At 39.9% G+C, this 19,055-nt stretch overlaps 1 pseudogene; it reads right to left on the bottom strand.

Annotated features, from left to right (window-relative positions):
* Nucleotides 1-286: 286 nt before the first annotated feature.
* Nucleotides 287-1,234, bottom strand: LOC143272558 (dnaJ homolog subfamily B member 6 pseudogene; annotated as a pseudogene).
* Between the last annotated feature and the right edge of the window lie 17,821 nt (nucleotides 1,235-19,055).

Genomic DNA, 19,055 nt, shown 5'->3' with positions numbered 1-19,055 from the left:
GCTTTCTTTAATAAATACTGAAAATAAAATTGAAATATTTCTGTGGAAGGTTTATCTGGCAATGTTAACTTCACAGCAGGCTGACACTACTCACATGTCAACATAATGGGAAGGAAGCAGATCCATGCTGGTGTTAAACAACAGTCTTGTCCTAGCACTACTCAAGAGTCACAGGGCTCACCTCAGATTACATTTTGTTTTCTTTTGTTTAAAGCAAAGTGCATACAGAGATTACAACAATTTTAATTTTAATTTTGTGGTCCCAACAACAAACTCAAAAGTCTACGACAAATAGGGGCTCCGATGAGCTGTTTTATAAATACTTTAGATTAGGTACAGTTATACAGAAAGTCGAGTTCGTTTGAAATCTTCAAAAAAAAAAGTTCCTGTTATTCCTCAACTGGTGCTTGTTATGGTTTACCGTTTCTGTTAAACGCGTGCGTTGAATTACTTGTTATCCAAACGTAGCAGGTGCTCCTTACCATTTATCGTCATGGACTTTAACTGTCCGTCTTCCTCAACTTCTACTCTTTCTTGACCATTCTCCACAATTCTCTTTGTGGTAATTTTTTTGCCATTAACTGTCTTAGTAGAAGTTGATATTGATTTGAAGTTGCCCATTCCACTACCGCCAAATGATGCTGAAGAGAAGGAAGTTATGCCCCCATGCCCTAGTGAGCCGAATGGAGTGAATCCTGTATCAAAAGCAGGAAATCCATCTCCAAAAGGAGGAAATCCACTGAAGGCAGAGAAAAACGAGCTTGTACCTCGGTTTCTGCTTCCTCGGGGACCCCTTTGGTTCCCAAAGAAGTCATCAAATGGGTCTTCACAGAGGTCAAATGAAAATGGGTCCCTTCCACCAAAAAATTCCCTGAAGAACATCATCTGGATTCCGGAATGTGAAGCCAAACTCAAACGGACTGTCAAAATGACTTCCACCTCCTCCTCCTCCACCATTTAATCCTTCTTTGCCGTATTTGTCATAGATGTCCTGCTTTTTTGCATCCAATAACACCTCATAGGCCTCAGCTACTTGTTTGAATTTCCGATCTGCTTCTTCTTTATTTTCAGGATTTTTGTCCAGATGCCTTTTCAGTGCCTGTTTCCGATATGCCTTTTTAATGTCCTCAGGTGAGGCATGTCTCTGAACGCCCAGAACTTCATAGTAATCCACCATGTTTTAACAGATTGTTGGAATAAATCTGAGGACGCGGCGGCCGGCGAGGCGGGGGGGGGGGGGGGGGGGGGGGGGGGAGTCAGGCGGTGGGTCTCCTCGCAGCTCTGGCACAGCTGCGCTGGTGGCCAGGGTCTAATTTTTTGTAGACCTATTTTATATCCTAAATAATTAATAGATTCTCCTCTTTGTGTCTTTATAGGAGCAATATGTAATTTTGCCCCAGCAAGACAAAATTTTCTTTACTTCTTCAAACATTCTTTCTAAAGTATCTGCATTTGAGTCAGCTAGTAAAATATCACCCATATAATGATAAATTATAGATTTAGGAATTTTTTCACCTATCACATCAAATGACTGCTGTACAAAATATTGGCACAGGGTTGGGCTATTCAACATTTCTTGTGGGAGGACCCTGCATTGATATCTCTTAACTGGTTGAGAATTATTGTAAGTAGGCACTGTGAAAGCAAATATTTCTCTGTCTTTTTCTTGTAAGGGTATTGAAAAGAAACAGACTTTTAAAACAATAACTATGAGAGGCCATCCTTTTGGTAACAGAGTAGGCATAGGAATTCCAGATTGTAGAGAGCCCATAGGCTGAATTGATTTGTTAATTGCTCTAAGGTCTGTTACTATTCCCCATTTACCAGATTTCTTTTTAATAACAAATACAGGAGAATTCCAATGGCTGGTTGATTCTTCAATATGCAGAGCATTTAACTTTTCTTCTACCAGCTCTTCTAAAGCTTGGAGTTTCTGGGTGGCTGGTGACCGACCATTAGAACAATATCTTCTAATATTTCTCTCAAAAACATGTGCTAGTTTATGATTTGTTTCTGAGATTGGAGGGATATTAATTTGAATATTCCATTGTTGCAACAGGTCTCGACCACACAGGTTCATAGCTATGGTAGCCACATATGGATTTTATTTTCCTCTCTGTGATGCTGGAACTATACATTTGAGCCATCTTGCACTTTGTTTCACTTATGATAATGTTCCAATCCCTAACAGCTGAAAGTTTACCTCCTGAAGGGGGCCAAGTTATATGCCAAAATTTTGGTGCAATTATGATCACATCAGCACCTGTGTGTACCAGACCAGACAACAAAACACCATTTATTTTTTATTGATAATTTTGGTCTTTGTTCATTTATAGAAGTTTGCCAAAAAAATTTCTTCATGGTTTCTCCTGAATTTTCTGTTCTCTCTGTCTCTGTTGTTCCATTACCCCGGGCAGGCTGGTTTATTCCAATAGGCATTGGGTTATTTAATTGCTCTGAGTAGGAGTTTCCTCTATAACTGCAGGAAAGGTCTGAGCTGGATTTGCTGATGGGGTCTGCCTGAGGCCCCTCTGGGAGTTATCCGAAGCCTGAGGCAAAGTATTACCTTCCCTGTTCCTTGTTGATCTATATTCCTTGGTCCAGTGTTTTCCATTACCACACCTTCTGCATACTCCAGAAGGAAGGGGAAATCTGTTGCCCTTGTTCCTTGAAGAAACATTGTTTCTAGGAATGCCTTGTTTACAGTCCCTTTTCAAATGTCCTTGCTTTCCAAATCAAAAAGATCTGACATTCCTCAAACCTCTTGAAATTGCTTCTCCTATTCACATATCATCATTGTCATGAGCCTCAACATTAAACATGTCCCTAATCCAATCTTCCAGGGGTGCTTATCTTGCCTTTAACAGCCTGATTATTCTCTTTATGCTGCATTCAAGCTCTCAAAAGCCAAAAAATTGATTATTATCTAGCTAGCTTCTGAATTCGAGACCATTCTCTTTACTGCTGAAATTGGTCTTTGTAAGAAATCCATGAAGGGTTCTTTTGAGCCTTGTATAACCATTTTAAATGACTCAGTTTTCTTTCTTGGTTTCTCAGTTCTGTTCCATGCATTCAAGGCTGCCATTCAACATAGAATTAGGGGTTGGATATCCTATAAACATTTTGTTTGTATTGAGGCATTTTGGCTTTTTTCAACAAGCTGGTCCTGAGAGATTTGATTACCTTTAGCCCTCCATTGATTTTCTATGTTTTTATCTACCTCTTTGAACCACATTTGCCACTGCAGCTGTGCCAAGGTTCCAGAACAGCATTTATCAATTCTCTCCAGTCCTGTGGTATAATCTTATTTTAAGTTGACCAGGAGTTTAACATTTGCTTTACAAATGAGGAATGCATGCCATAAGATATTATAGCCTTCTTAATCCTTCATAAATATAACATTTCAATTGCTGACCAAATATTTTGTGTTCACTTGACCAGATACCTTCTGTACGATTACCAGATAAATTAAGGGTGTTTGTGTGAAAACAGGCTTTTTTTCTTATAACCTTATAATCCAATCCTGATACAATTTCACTGTTAATAAATTAATAAAATATGTGAATGATCCAAGTGGAAAATTGCCAAATTAGCATTTCATCAGCAAATGAAATCAATAACACAAAAGTAATAGTGAATGTAAGAGGAGAACTCAAAATGCAGGCTATATTCCAACATGAATAAGAGGATCAATGCAAAATTCATTTAGCCTAATATGATTACTTAAAGAAATAATAGCATATGGATCAAATGCCAAATTATGACTTCATATGTGAGTATTCAGAGAGTGAAGAACAATCATGTTTCAAAACTGTTTAATTTAAGAAATATGGGAGCTAAGTTTTAAGGTTTGTTCTTTTGCATATGTTGTGTCCATAATGTGATGAAGTGAGTTCCTTTCTGGTCTTAATAGTATGATGTAGCACTTGGGAACAAAGATGATGCCAAAAAAGTGATATACTAGAACTCTAGATAGAGAGGACTTCCATAGCCACCATGACCTTCCCCATGGTGCTATGGTAGACAGGGAGAAACCTGACCCAGACACTGCAGAACATCAGCATGCTCAAAGCCAGCAACTTGGCTTCATCCAATGTGTCAGGCAGATTCCTAGACAAAAAAGCCATGAGGTAACTCCCTATAGCCAGTGTTCCCAGGTACCCCAGGATGCAGTAGAAGGCAATAGCTGAGCCTTTGTTGCAAATGATGATGATATGTCCATGTTCTGAAAGGACATCTTTGTCAATAAATGTTGGAGAGGTTGCCAGCCAGATTCCAGAGAGAACAACTTGCAGCAATGTTCAGATGGAAATGATGAAATAAGGGGCCTTTGCTATCAGTAGCCACCTGGTTGGTTCTAGGGACTCTAGCATCCCCTTCATGCGGATCCGTATTCCACCAAACAGCTCTGGAAGGTCCTAGGGACACCAGGTAAGTCTCAGCCCACTGTTGGCTAATACTCTTTAAAGCATGTCCAGCACAGCCCAGCAGCACTATATATCTTGGGCTCCATATTCCAGCCCACATCTCTGACACCTTTCCTGGATGCCAGGTTCATCCTAGGGACCCCATGTGGGATACCTTACCACCTGTTACCACTCCTTAAAACCTGCTCTACAGGACCAGACTGTACTCCCTCTCTTGGGCTCCACATTCCATCTCACACCTTAGGCAGAAGACTTCTGTTTTACCTCAGGCCAGGCTGGTTCTAGAGCTTCAAGATAAGACACTGCCCACTGCTAGCCAGCACTCACCAAAGCTGGCCCAACAGCCCCCAACTGCACACACCTGCACTCCCTATCACATCCCACAAATTCCACAGAAAACTTCTGCTTTACTGGAGCCTATGGTATACTAGGAATCCCAGACACCAATCAGAAACCCAGAAAACAATAGGCCACACAGGTTATAGAAACCACAGAGGCCAGTTTGGCATCCAAACTTCTTTTTTATTTATTTTTTTTATTTTATAGTACTATTCAGTTCTACATAATAGCCACAGATTCCCTTGTTCTCTCCTTTCCTACCCCTCCCTTTCCCCCCAGCCCACCCCCGCTTCCCAACTCCTCCTGATCATGGTCTCCCCCGAGGACTGGGATCTACCTGATAGACTTAGTCCAGGCAGGTCCAGTCCCCTCCTCCCAGATTGAGATGAGCGTCCCTGCATAAGTCCCAGATTTCAAACAGCTAACTCATGCAACCAGCCCAGGACCTGGTACCACTGCCTAGATGCCTCCCAAACAGATCAAGCCAATCGACTGTCTCACCTATTCAAAGGGCCTGATCCAGTTGGGGGAGCCTCAGCCTTTGGTTCATAATTCATGTGTTTCCATTGGTTTGGTTATTTGTCCCTGTGTTTTATCCAACCTTGGTTACAAGGACCTAAATTCTTATTTTTATGCCTCATCTCATAGTCTTTCAACAATTTTCCAACAAAGTGATGTTATTAGGGTCAAGCATTTACCACATGGGCCTGTGAATGACTCACTTTAGCAACAAAAATCTCAACTATCAGCATTCATGAATATTAACAGTTCTATATTCAAAAATACTCTATTAGAGATTCCATAAAACATGACCCTTTGCTAACATTCATTTTATTATTCTCAGATTCCTCAGTCTGTATGCAGTGAGAGCTGTTGTCTTGGATTCAGGAAAACCCACCGAAAGGGAGAGGCTGCCTGTTGCTTTGAATGTAAGCAATGCCCAGAGAATGAAATTTCCAATGAGACAGGTGCATGTCAATCATGCAGAAAACATCACAGCTCTCCACATCTGCAATGTACAAGCAAATGAAAAATATCTATAAGTGAACTGCAATCAATTCACATCTGTAAAGACAATCATCTTCCTTCCAACTCTTAGAAAACATCAGATTGCAATTCATTTTCCCACTGAAATAACATGCTCTTGATATTGAAATTCATACCTGATTTTGTTCTTGAACCACTTTGGACATGACTGTCTACAGAAAACCACTCTTCTCACACCAGTGAACTATGCTTCATGTCACCATGTGCTTTGTCTCCATTTCTTCTCTATTGTTGTGCAAAGGCACTACAATGAAGCAACTTATAAAAGAAGCCATTTAATTGGCTTTCAATTTCAGACTGTTAAGACTCCTTGAGGGCACAGCAGAGGCATATGTGGCTGGTTGAGTGAGAAAGTCTTCCATAGGCTCATGTGTTTGAATACTTGGTCTATAGTTGTGGAACTATTTGGGAAGTATTAAGAAATTTGGCCTTATTGATGAAGGTCTGTCACTGAGGGCTCGAATGGAGAATCAAAACCCTGTGTCATTCCCAACTCTCTGTGTCTGTCTCTGTCTCTGTCTTTCTCTCCATCACGCCTATAGATCAGATGTAAGCTCTCAGCTATTTTTCCAGCTCCATTCCTTCTTCATGCAGCTTGCCATGTTCTCCATCTGGAACTGTGAGCCTGCAGGTTAAATTCTTTATTTTATTAGTTGTCTTGGTTATGATGTCTCTTCACAGCAATAGAAATTTAATTAAGACAACATGACAACAGGAACTGTTGAGACTTTACAGATTGATCCCCAAGTAGGAGACAGAGAAGACATACTGTGGATGACAAGATCCTTAAAATCTTTCCACAGCAATAGACCTCTCTCAAAAGGTCCACATCTCCTAATCCTTTTCAAATAGCTTCACCAACTGGGGTCAAGCCATAAAAATATGTGAAGTAAGCGGGGGTGGGGGAGGTGGGGGGACATTCTCATTCAAATTACTGCAGGTTTCTCCCTTATACCACTAGACTGGTGAGAATATCATAGTTTTATTTTTTACATTAATTCAATTTTATGATAATTCTATATATTATAGAATACATCCTGAGCACGGCCTCCCCACCCTTTCTTCGACCCAGCCACAGCCTCTACTACCCCTTCTTTCCCAAGATCCACCCTTTTTTTCAGTTCCCTGCCAAAAATGACAGGCCTCCCAGTGATATCAACTGAACTTGACATAACAAGATGCAATCAGACTGAGCATAAACTCTCATATCAATGCTGGACCAGGCAACCCAGTAGGATGAAAATGTTCCATGTGCAGGCAAAAGAGTCATGGACACCCCGACTTCCAACTGTTAGGAGTCCCACAAAAATCTCAAGCTAAAATAAATTCAGCATGTACTCAGAAGGCCTAGCACAGACCCACAGAGGCTCCCTGATTGCTGCTATAGTCTCTGTAAACCCCTATGTTTCCTGCTTATGTGATTCTTTGGGCCATGATCTCCTGGTGACTTCAACCTCTCTGGCTCCTAAAATCTGTCCTCCTCCTCTTCTGTGTAGTTTAATGAACTTTCTATAATGTTTAGCTGTGGGTCTCTGAATCTCATCAGCTTCTCTAGTAAGTCTTCCTGATGATGCTTGGGCTAGGCACCAATCAATGGTTATATTAGAATATGATTAGAAAACATTTGATTTAATTTTCTTTAATTCTTTTGTTCTTTTTTTCTTTTCAGTAGTGTTTTGTTCTGTTCTATAACTCGGAGAATTCAGCCTCATGATCGTGGCCATCCAGGCAGTGTCAAGCATGGCCTGTTTCTCATGACTTGGCCCTCAAGAGAGATCAGTCTCTGATTGACCACCCCATAAGCTCTGGGCCACCATTGCCCCAGCACAGCTTGTTGGCAGGGCAGGTTGTGCATGAAAAGTTTGGTTGCTGGATTGATGTCCAATTCCCAACAATGAGAGCCTAGCCTGGTGAAATATGATGCATGGTTTAGGCTCCATATCCTACATTTCTAGGTATCGTCTCAAGGGTTACTTTCATAGCTTCCAGAAAGTTTCCACTGCACTTGATTTCCACATCGTTCACTATATATCCACCTATTCCAATAGTCTCTCCTCCTACTCTCTTCTTATGTCTCCCACTCTGCACCTCATCCCTCCCATTCTCATCTCTACCCACACCCAGAACACCGACAAAAATGAATTACATTTCCCTTTCCCAGGAAGATCCATTTGTCACCTCTAGAACTCTTCTTGTTACTTAGCCTCTGTGTGTCTGGTGATTGTAGTGTGATTATCCTTAACAGCTAATGTTCACTTATAAGTGAGTACATATCATGTTTGTCTTTCTGGTTCTGGATTACCACACAAAGAATGGTTTTTTTCCTAGTTCTGTCCTTTTACCACCAAATTTCATGATGTCATTTTTTTCTACCAGATGGATAATACTCCATTGTGTAAATGTACCACATTTTCTTATTCAGTCTTTAGTTGAGATATACCTAGATGGTTTCCAGTTTCTAATTATTATGAATAACACTGCTGTGATCAGGGTTGAGCAAGTTTCTTTATGGGAGGATGGAGCATCTTTTAGGTTTATGCCCAAGAGTTACATATCTGGGTCTTGAGGTAGGTCAGTTCCCAATTTTCTGAGGAATCATTATATTGATTTTATAGTGGCTGTACAAATTTTCACTCCCACCAGCATGGAAGAGTGTTCCCTTTGGTTCATATCTTCACTAGCATAAGTAACCACTTTTGTGATTGATCATTGCCATTCTGACTGGTGTAAGATGGAATCCCAAAAATCTTTTTGATTTGAATTTCCATGATGGCTAAGAATTTGAAATATTTTTCTGATTGTTTCTCAGCCATTTTGGTTTCCTCTACTGAGAATTCTCTGTTTAGTTTCGGGCTTCCTCTCTTCATTTCACTATTTGGTTTGTTGATGTCTAGTTTATTCAGTTCTTTATATCATTTGGATATAAGTCCTCTATTTGATGTGTAGTTGGTGAAAACCTTTTCCCATCTGTAGACTGCCATTTTTTCCTATTTATGGTGTCCTTGCCTTAGAGTAGCTTTTCAGTTATATGAGGTCCCATCTATTAGTTGTTGATCTTAGTGCTTGTGTTATGGGTGCTCTGTTCAGTAAGTCATCTCCTGTGCCAGTGGGTTCAAGGCTACTCCCAACTTTCTCTTCTGTTAAGTTCAGTAATTCTGTTTTTTTTTTTTCAGTGAGTCTGCTGTTATGTTGAGGTTTGATTCGTTTGGACTTGAGTTCTATGCAAGATGGTGATTATAAATCTATTTGCATTCTTTTACATGCAGACATCCCAGTAAGTTAGGTACCATTTGTGGACGATGTTTTCTTTTTTCCATTGTGTCTCTCTGGATTCTTTATCAAAATTATGGTATCCATAGGTGTGTGCATTTATGTCCGGGTTTTCCCGTAAGATTCTGTTGATCAACCTATCTGTTTTTATGCCAATACTTTTTGGGTTTTACTACTATAGTTTAGTAGTACAGTTTTAAACCAAGGATGGTGATACCTCCAGCAGTTCTTTTATTGTACAAGATTGTTTTAGCTATCCAGGGTTTTTGATTTGCAATATGAAATTGAGTCTTGTCCTTTCAACTCTGTAAAGACTGGGATTGTGTTGCAATTTTGACATGGATTGCATTAAATCTGTAGATTTCTTTTGGTAAAATGGCTATGTTTTCCTATGTTGAACCTACTGAAACATGAGCATGAGAAATTTTTCCATCTTCTTAGTTAGTCTTCATTTCTTTCTTCAAAAGCTTGAAGTTTATGTTATGTAAGTCTTTCACTTGCTGGCTTAGTGTTTCCCCAAAAGATTTTATATAGTTTATGGCTATAGTGAAGGGTGTTCTTTCTCAAACACTTTGTAATTTGTAAAGAGGAGAGCTACTGAATTTTTTAATGAAACTTGTACCCAGCCACAATCCTGAAGGGTTTATCAGCTTAAGGAGGTCCCTGGCAGGATTTTGGCATCAATTATGTATACTGTCAAGTCATCTGCAAATAATGATACTTCCAATTCTTCCTTTTCAATTTGTGCCCTTTGTCTCCTTCAGTTATCTTATTGCTCTAACTAGAATTTCAAGTACTATACTGAATAGTTACAGAGGAAGTACACAACTTGTCTTGTTCCTGAATTTAGTGGAATTTCTTTTAGTTTCTCTCCATTTACTTTAATGTTGGCTATAGACTTGATGTAAATTGCCTCTGTGATGAGTAAGTCCTCTCCTTGTATTCGTAATCTCTCCAAGTCTTTTCTCATGAAGGGTGTAGGATTTTGTCAAAGGATTTTTCAGAATCCAATGCGATGATCATATACAATTTTCTTGCTTTTATTTTGTTTATATGATGATTATATTTATTGATTTGCATATGTAGAAATATTCCTTAATCTCTGAGATGAAGCCTACTTCATCATGATTAATGATATTTTGATATGTCCTTGGATTCTATTTGCAAGAATTTTATTGTATTTGCACCTGAATTCAAAAGGAAAATTGGTCTGTTATTTTCTTTCTTTGTTGACTCTGTGATTTGGATATCAGGGTGACCGTGACATCAGAAAATGAATTTTACAATTTTCCTTCTGTTTCTAATTTGAGATGTAATGTGAGGTGTGTTAGTATTAGCTCTTCTTCAAAGTTCTGGGAGAATTCTGTGCTAAACCATCTGACACTGGGTGTTTTTTACTTGGGAGACTTTTCATGACTGCTTCTATTTTCTTAAGGGTTATAGATCGTTTTAAATTTTTTGTCTAATTATGATTTATTTTTGCTAAGTTGCATCTATCAAGAAAAATATACATTGCTCTCAGATTTTCCAATTTTGTGGAGTACAGGTTGTTAAAGCATGACCTAATGATTCTTTGAATTTCCTTGGAGTCTGTTGTTATGCCCTCCCCTTGTCATTTCTGATATTGTTAATTTGAGTATTCTTTCTCTGCCTTTTAAATGGTTTAGATAGCGATTTGTCTATCTTGTTGATTTTCTCAAAAACCAGCTCTCTCTTTCATTGATTCTCTGGATTCTTCTCTTTTTTTTTCTATTTTATTTATTTCAGCCTTCAATTTGATTGTTTTATTGCCATCTACTCTTTTTGGATGTTCTTGCTTCTTTTTGTTCTAAAGCTCTCAGATATACTGCTAAGTTGCAGGTATGAGATCTCTCCACTTTTTATATAGGTACCTTTTTCCAACCCTTCATTTAGAGCTAATGTCTATATTTGGTGTAGAAATATGTTTCTTGTATGCAGCAATAGGATGTATCCAGTTTTCATATGCAGTCTCTTACCTATGTTTTTTATTGGAGAATTTAGTCCATTAATATCAGAAAATATTAATGATCAATGCTTATTAATTCCTGTTATTTTGTTGTTGGTGTTGATGGGTGTGTATATGTGTGTGTGTGTGTGTGTGTGTGTGTGTGTGTGTGTGTGTTTCCAGTCTTTGTTTTTTGTTGGTATGAGATTATATATTGCCATATTTTAGTGGGTATAGTTAACCTCCTTAGAGTTTTGACTGGAATTTTTCTTTCCATACCTTCACGAGACCTGGGATTTTGGTAGATACGATTTAAATTTGACTTTTTCATGAATTTTCTGTTTTTTTTCTGTCAATGGTGATTGGGCATTTTGCTGGATATAGTAGTCTGGGCTTGCATCAATGTTCTCTTAGAGTCTACATAACATCTCTCCTGACTCTTCTGGCATTTATAGTCTCCATTAAGAAGTTTGGATGCCAACCTGGCCTCTGTGGTTTCAATAACCTGTGTGGCCTATTGTGTTCTGGGTTTCTGATTGGTGTCTGGGATTCCTAGTATACCATAGGATCCAGTAAAGCAGAAATTTTATGTGGAATTTGTGGGATGTGATAGGGAGTGCAGGTGTATGCAGTGGGGGCTGTTGGGCCAGCTTTGGTGAGTGCTGGCTAGCAGTGGGCAATGTCTTACCTTGGGGCTCTGGAACCAGCCTGGCCTGAGGTAAAACAGAAGTCTTCTGCCTAAGGTGTGAAATGGAATGTGGAGCCCAAGGGAGGGAGTACAGTCTGGTCCTGTAGAGCAGGCTTTAAGGATTGGTAACAGGTGGTATGGTATCCTACCTGGGGTCCCTAGGACGAACCTGGCATCACAGAATGAAGAAACTTAGAGAACACCATGGATTTTATGAATGTACATGCATTTGGAATATAAGAGAACATCCTTATAAGATTTCAAAAGACTTCCTTTCTATTGCACTGAAGTCTCCTGCCCTCTTAAGAATGGTGATGTATTAATGAAGAGGCAATGCCAGAGTGAAATTAGGTTCATGTGACGTATGCCAATGCTCTAGTGACTTGTAAAACAGATACAGCAATGTCCCGCCAGGAGAGGATGCCACATAAGTAAAAACAGCGAAAGCATTGGTGCTGCTTAATTTCTGTCACCATGAAGTAGAAGGCAAATTGAATCAAATCCTTCTGTACTTGTATGTGAAACAAAGCAACATTATCATTGTAATGTTCTTGAGCAGGGAAGAGCTTAGACTAAAAGGGGAAACCTGAGTATGCATTCATAACCACCTGCATTCCTGCCAGATGTGGATCAGTGTGTGAAGGGTCCAGAAACACAGTATGCAAATAATGAGAAGAACCACTGTCAACATAAGACTGTGATATTTCTGGACTATGAAGACCCCTTGGGGAAGATATTCAGAGTCATGTCCTTGGGTTTCTCCTCACTCATAGCTGTTGTTCTTGGGATAATTCTGAAACACAGAGACACTGCTATTGTCAAGGCCAATAACCGGCATCTCAGTTATGACCTGCTCATCACTCTCATCCTCTGTTTTCTCTGTCCCTTTCTTTACATTGGCCATCCTAGCAGAGTCACCTGTATTCTACAGCAGAACATATTTGGACTTCTATTCTCTGTGGCTCTTTCCACTGTGATGGCCAAAACTCTCACTGTACTTACAGCCTTCAAGATCACTACTCCAGGGAGAATGAGGAGGTGGCTGCTGATAGCAAGGGCACCTTATTTCATCATTCCCATCTGCACCCTGCTGCAAGTTGTTCTCTCTGGAATCTGGCTGGCAACCTCTCCTCCATTTATTGACAAAGATGTCCTTTCAGAATATGGACATATCATCATCACTTTCAACAAAGGCTGAGCTATTGCTTTTTACTGCATCCTGGGGTACCTGGGAACACTGGCTATAGGGAGTTACCTCATGGCTTTTTTGTCTAGGAATCTGCCTGACACATTCGATGAAGCCAAGTTCCTGGCTTTCAGTATGCTGGTGTTCTCCAGTGTGTGGATCAGCTTCCTCCCTGTGTACCATAGCACCAAGGGGAAGGTCATGGTTGCTATGGAAGTCCTCTCTATCATGACTTCTAGTATATCACTCTTAGGCATCATCTTTGTTCCCAAATGCTACATCATACTATTAAGACCAGAAAGGAACTCACTTCATCACATTAGGGTTATAACATATGCTTGAATAACAAACCTTAAATCTAGCTCCCATATTTCTTAAATTAAAGAGTTTTGATGTATGATTATTCCTCACTCTCTGAATACTCATATATGAAGTCATAATTTGCCATTTGATCCCATACACTATTATTTTTTAAGTAATCATATTAGGCTAAATGAATTTTGCATCCATCCTCTTATTCATGCTGGAATGTAGCCTGTATTTTGAGTTCTCCTCTTACATTCACTATTACTTTTGTGTTATTGATTTCATTTGCTGATAAAATGCTAATTTGGGAATTTTCCACTTGGATCATTCACATATTTTATTAATTTGACCACTAGATTATTCCAAAAAATATTTCTGTTGTCAATTATATATGGTGATGAATAGTTTCAAGAGTTATACATGTAAATATTAAACATTTTTAAATTTGACATTCATTACAACAAATTTGTGTCAATATAGTGTTTTGTTTCAGAAGCCCTTGAGACCATTCTCCAATTTGTCATGTGTTCTTTTCTTATATGTTTTATTCTGAAGAAATTCAAATTATTCACATTCGATGTAAATTTTCATAAAGATTATACTGTAACAGAACACTACATAATGAGCTACATACTAAGTTATTGCAAATTCAGGACCTCATTTTATAACCCAACACCAAATGTCAACCAGAACAGCCAATTTGCAGTCAACACCTGGAGCCTCTCTTGCATTATGATGCCCTGTGTCAAATACCCAGATGTAACTACTTCCACTGACTCTGTTCTCACTTCTCTGTGTTATTCTAAACATCCAAGCAACCTTTTTCTTGTCACTTCCTCAGAGTCCTTCACCTTTTGCTAATTGGTGCTTATTCCTTCAACTCATACAGACTGGGAAAGACCTACAATCCAGGAAGACCATTTGCAGCCATTGAAGCAGAGGCTTCTCTATATCCTGGACTCCAGATAGAATCAGCAGAAGATACTTGGCACTCAGCTTCAGAACCTGTCTGTGTGATGCCTGTATGTGAACAAAGACTTAGTGAACCATGTCTGAGAGAGCCAAGTCAGTCAGGAAGGCAAGAGTAAATAATAATCCATAAAGAAGATGGGGACTGGCACACATTCTTATACACACAGGGTTCCCAAAAGAAGAGGATGTTTCATATGTCTATAAAGCCCCAGGACTCTTCCCATGATGTACATCCCTCATTCTCATGAAAATACACTTTGTTAAGTTGGCTGCTCCATACAAATACATTGTGTGTGTGTGTGTGTGTGTGTGTGTGTGTGTGTGTGTGTGTGTGTGTGTGTGTATAAGGGGAAAAGTGTGTTTATAAGAGAAAAAATGGAAAATGGAATAAAATAAAATAAGGGAAAATTTTTTTTAATCTCATCATGGAAGCTGCAGTGTGAGACAATGATTCACGCCATAAACCCCTTTGTGCATCTATCTTTACTTGCAAGTGTTCATTGCAAAGAGTCATTGGTCTGGTCTGAGGCCTTTGGTTTCTAGTATCTTATCGATTCCGGGCCCTCACTAGGGCTCCTCCTGGATAAGCTGTTGTTGCCCTGTGTTTTAGAAATCTTGAGACTTTAGGTCTACAGACCAGGTCTCTTCACAAGCTCCAGCAGATCATAGATGGGGTGGATAGTGGCACAGGTCAAGTCATATCCTTAGGTCTGGGCCTGTGAAACCATAGGATTGGTCTACCAGATGTCAAAAGGGGACAACTCTCCCATGCTTACAACTTTGGGGCTGGCTCACACACACCTGCACTAACAAGTATGGATCCACTGTGCTGCACTGGTGAGTGAGATACAGGGGCTGCTCTCCCAAGTATTGCACTGGTAGGGGTCAGGTATAGCTCTCCCACGCTATGACCACAAAGCCAGCTCTATCACTTGCCCCAGATATTGATGGGCATCGGGGTGGAGGGCAACTCTACTCCAAGATACCACCTCAAGACAGATGTGTAACAGGGACAGATCTCCCATGCTCACAATTTTTAAGTTGGCTCATTCACAACCACAATAACAAGTTTGGCTATATTCGGATTTTCTCCTGAAGTATGGGGTTTGCTCTCCCAAGTGTTGCAGGTGCTGGGGGTCAGAGATAGTTCTCCCATTCCTATGACCACAGGACATCTGTCTGGTCATGGCATGGGTAGGCATGAAATTGCTTCTGCCCCTTCCCTCACCCAGTAATGCCTGGTTGATAGGGAAGAGCTGGCCCTATGGTCATAAGTGCTCAAGGCATTCTTTTAATTGATGTCCCCTCTTCTCAGATGACTTTAGATGTGGTGACTCAGGTGTGTCAAGTTGGTAGGAAATAATCCAGCACAATTGACCCCATATAATTTTGACACACAAATACATCACCACAAAGGTACCTTTCCTTTCCCATTCATCCCCGAGGTCTCACATTAAATTCTAAGTAGGGGCTGGAGAGATGGCTCAGCGTTTAACAGCACTGGTTACTCTTCCTGAGATCCCAGGTTCAAGTACTAGCACCAACAAGGCAGCTCACATTTGTGTGTAACTTTCTTCCATGGGATCCAAATCCTTGACACAGATATACATTCAGGGAAGACACCAATGTACAAAAAATAAAAATAAACAAGTATTTTTAAAAACATAAGTAACTTCAAAATATCCCACAGTTTTAAGTGTCCCACAATGGAACACACTAAAATTTCACTCAGAGGTTAAGAGTACTGGCAGATCTTCCAGACGTCCTGAGTTCAACTACAAGCTATTGCATGTTGGCTCACTACCAGCTATAATGAGAGCTGGAGCCTTATTCTGGTATTCAGATATACATGCATGCAGAACATTATACATAATAAATAAATCTTTTTTTAAAAATGCAGTCTTGCTGGGCAGTGGTGTCACACACCTTTACCTCCAGCACTCCGAAGATGGAAACAGGTAGATATCTGTGCTTTCAAAACCAGTCAGATCTACAGAGTTCCAGGTAAGCCAGTACTACACAGAGAAACCCTGACTCAAAAAAAAAAAAAAACAGAAAAATCAGTCCCTATATCATATCCAGATCTTTTAAAATCCAAAAATGTTTTTAGTAGTTTGAAATCTCCCATGTGGGCTCTTAAAAAAATAAAAATTAGGTTAAATAATTCCTTACTTCTAGAGGGAAAGGCACAAAACAAAGTCTCTCTCTGACAAATAAAATCTACTCTCCAACTATGTAATAGTTCGAATTCCAATGTCTGGATCCACTTACTATCTTCTGGGCTTCTCCAAAGGGCTTCAGCTCCATCGTCTGCAGCAGACACAGGTTGCCTTCCAGCCTCAGGATGGCTCCACTCTATAGCTGCTGCTGTTCTTGTCAGTCACCCCACAGTACTGACATCAACCACAATGATGGGCCTTCTGCTGCCACATGGCTGCACTTTCATCAATGCCTCTCATGGACTCTCTTCATGGTTCCAAGTCTCAAATTCTCTGTATGACTCCTTTAATTTTGGACCTTCAACTGCTAGTGTACTTCCACCTTCACCAATGGCATCTCCTGGCTTCTCACAGTGCAAAGCCTCAGCTGGAATCCATGGCCAATTCATGCCTACAAAGCCAGTACCATCTGGGTGACACTCACACCATCAAATTTGACTGCCAGCATGAAATACAACTGCCTCTGGGACACGGCATCCGTGTCCCAACAGGAACCACTTCTCAGAAGATTTCAACTGAGCAATGCTGTGCTTTTTTTTGAGACATGGTTTCTTATTGTACTTTTAGTACCTGTCCTGGAACTCACTCTATAGCGTAGGCTGGCCTTGAACTCACAGAGATCTGACTTGCTCTGCCTCCTGAGTGCTGGGATTAAAGGCAAGCACTACCACCACCAAGGGCTCTTCTTAATCACCACTAATTTCTCAACTCCAGCCAACAAGCATCCAGTATCTCAGTAAAACAAAGGTTTCCCTTTAGCAGTTCAGATATTTTGTTAATCATAGCTGGTTATGCAGGCCCAGATAACCAGGACCACAGAATCTTAATTCAAAATAACAAATGGCTCTAATAACATCTTTAAACTTCACAAGCCATTCTCCCATCTTCTACATTGCACTCAAAATTCTTATATTCCAAGCTACTCAGAACAGCTCCCATTAGGTAAACACTCAAAGAATTTTCTTACACAATGTTTCACAGTCCCTCCATAGTCATCCTACAAAACAACATGGTCAGGTCTGTCAAAACAAGACCCCACTCCTGGTACCACATTGTCTTAGTTAAAGTTTCTATAGCTAAAGTAAAACAACATGGCCAAAAACCAAGTTGGAAAAAAGGCTTATTTTGCATACATTTTCACATTTGAGTCCATCATTGCAGGAAGCCAGGACCAAAATCAAACAGGAACTGAGGCAGAGGCCATGGAGAGGTTCTGCTTACTGCCTTGCTCAGCCTGCTCTTATAAAACTCAGGACCACCAGCCTGGGGATGTCACTACCCTCGTTGACCTGGGCCATCTGCTAAAGGGAAACCTTTGTTTTACTGAGATACTGGATGCTGACTGGCTGGAGTTGAGAAATTAGTGGTGATTAAGAAGAGCCCTCAGTGGTGGTAGTCATTGCCTTTAATCCCAGCCCTCAGGAGGCAGAGTAGAATGCATGTGTAACAGTAGATGACCAAAAGAAAACGAACTCTGTGGCATCTTTGGATGTTTCTTGCCTCACAATATCATGTCAGTGTGTTTTCCTTTTTTGTTTCTTTATTTCTTTGTTGTTTTAGTCTTTTTGTTTTGTTTTGTTTCATTTTGTTTTGTTTTCTCTTCTTTTTTTTCTTCTACTGCTAGTTTCTTTGACTGTGTACAATGGCTACCACTTTACAGTTTTATGGGACTGAGAATGTGCAACCAAGTGGTTCTCTGATTTATCTGATTTTTCTTGGGCTCCTTTCCTTCTTTTTGTTTGTTTTGTTCAATCTAATGTGCTATTGTTTTGTTTTTTCTTAGTCTGTTTCTTTTTATTATTATCCCACAGAAATCTCTTTATTTTCTAGTGACAGACAGAAAAGGTTTGGATTCTGGTGTTTGTGTGTGTGTGTGCGTGTGTGCATGTGTGCGTGGCGTGTGCGCGCGCGCGTGTGTGTGTGTGTGTGTGTGTGTGTGTGTGTGTGTGTATGTGTGTGTATGTGTGTGTCTGTGTCTGTGTGTGTGTGTGCATAACAGTCTTTGGAGGTCCAAAGAGGACATTGATCCCATCGAGATACTGTTACAAGTGGGGTGTAAAATGCATTTTATGATGTCTGTGTATTGAACTCTGCCACTTTACAAGAGCAGTACATGATTTGTCTGCTGAGACATCTCTCCAGCTTCTGCAATATTCTGCAATATCTGTTTATTGTAACATCCATGTCACTCCTAAGTTCTACTTTGCTAAATCCAAAGATGCATCAGGATTCTGTAGTCTTCCGGCCTACAAGGGGTAGCAATTTATTGCCTTCATCTGCAAACATGAGATCACAAAGTTCCTTCAGTTTCTCCAATAATCAATTGCTGTCAAAGTCTTACATTCACTAAGTTATCCAAAAGAAACCTCTGAGTTAATTTCAAATCTTGTTACATTTTAGAGACAAAAAGAACACTTCCACTCATCACTAATGTCCAAAAGCAAAGTCCTCTAGAAATTGGTGGCTGAGTAGAAAGTTATGGGATGCAATATACATAAAAGTAGCATACATGACACTGATAAACAACACCATTAGAAGAAACAGTGAGAGTCATTAGCTAATACTAATAATGAATAATCTTGCATTGTATCCTAACAGTTGGTTCTGTACCAACATTAAATTTGACAGTTGAAAT

This window comes from Peromyscus maniculatus, chromosome 1 (assembly GCF_049852395.1).
Source record: "Peromyscus maniculatus bairdii isolate BWxNUB_F1_BW_parent chromosome 1, HU_Pman_BW_mat_3.1, whole genome shotgun sequence".
Lineage (NCBI taxonomy): Eukaryota > Metazoa > Chordata > Mammalia > Rodentia > Cricetidae > Peromyscus > Peromyscus maniculatus.
The sequence above is the reverse complement of the archived record's forward strand: the minus strand, read 5'-3'. Positions and strand labels throughout refer to the sequence as shown.